This window comes from Pogona vitticeps, chromosome 3 (assembly GCF_051106095.1).
Source record: "Pogona vitticeps strain Pit_001003342236 chromosome 3, PviZW2.1, whole genome shotgun sequence".
Lineage (NCBI taxonomy): Eukaryota > Metazoa > Chordata > Lepidosauria > Squamata > Agamidae > Pogona > Pogona vitticeps.
Window position 1 is genome coordinate 98,325,636 of NC_135785.1, and position 937 is coordinate 98,326,572.

The 937-nt window shown below is 47.9% G+C and overlaps 1 non-coding gene across 1 annotated transcript; it reads left to right on the forward strand.

Moving 5' to 3' along the window:
* Positions 1-549: 549 nt before the first annotated feature.
* LOC140706216 (U1 spliceosomal RNA) lies at positions 550-709 on the forward strand. Its single transcript, XR_012085881.2, has one exon. It is a non-coding gene; the product is annotated as a U1 spliceosomal RNA (small nuclear RNA).
* The last annotated feature ends 228 nt before the right edge of the window (positions 710-937 follow it).

Here is a 937-nt window from a genome sequence, read left to right on the forward strand (position 1 = left end):
TAATGTTTTGAATATCTGCAAAATTACTTCTATTTAGGCCTAATTTATGATGAAGTGATGCAGCTTCCTGCAAAGCTCTGAACTACAGAGAGCTATTCTAGCAGGCTCTCAGTAGTAACTTTATCTTCCCCTCACCATTCTCAGGCCTATTTAACTTACTGCCAATTTTAGAAGCTTTTGTTTCTGTCCTCTCTCCCCCCCCCCCCTCTCTGCTTCTCAAAATGTCTGGCTAGTCACATGGTCTAACTTCTCTGCAGAAGGTGAAGGGAAAGAGACTCCTCCTTCCTGCTTTGCTTCTCCAATAGAGAAGCCTGCTGGGTGATGCAAGCAGGCAGATATGCTAATATCTGTGCACTGGAGGATTGTGGGAGGAACATCTAGCCCCTGATGGGGGTCCTGTGGGGCACCCCAAAACACTGAGTAGCTCTCCTGGCCTCTTTCAGGACTGGGGCTGTGCAGCCCTGTTCTGATTAGGAGGTACAGCCGGCGGTCACCATGCCTTTGGGGGATAGTGCACACAAAGGGCCAGGAGGCTTAGGGGCCATTCAAACTCATACCTTGCAGGGGAAATACCATTGTTGTAAAAGTGGCTTTTCTAGGGTAAGGTTCATCTATTGCATTTTGGATGAGCTGACTCCTGTGATTTCCCCAAATTTGGGGAAATTAACTGCTTAAGTTGGGGACTGTTTCTGGTTTTTCTAGAATCATTCTTTCCCTTTTAGTCTTTGGCTATTTGCATTGCTTGTTGCCATAGGCCTGTTTGCCTTGCTGGTTTTCCAGGTGGGTTGCAGGAAGCAGATACTGGAAAGCTAGCAGTGCAGAATGGTGAGGTCCAAACAGTCTCTGCTGCCAGTTCAGGCCTCCCAGCATGACAGTGGGAGGCTTTTGGGTGGTGGTGGCTGAACCCTGGGTTATTGCATTCACTCCATAAGATGCA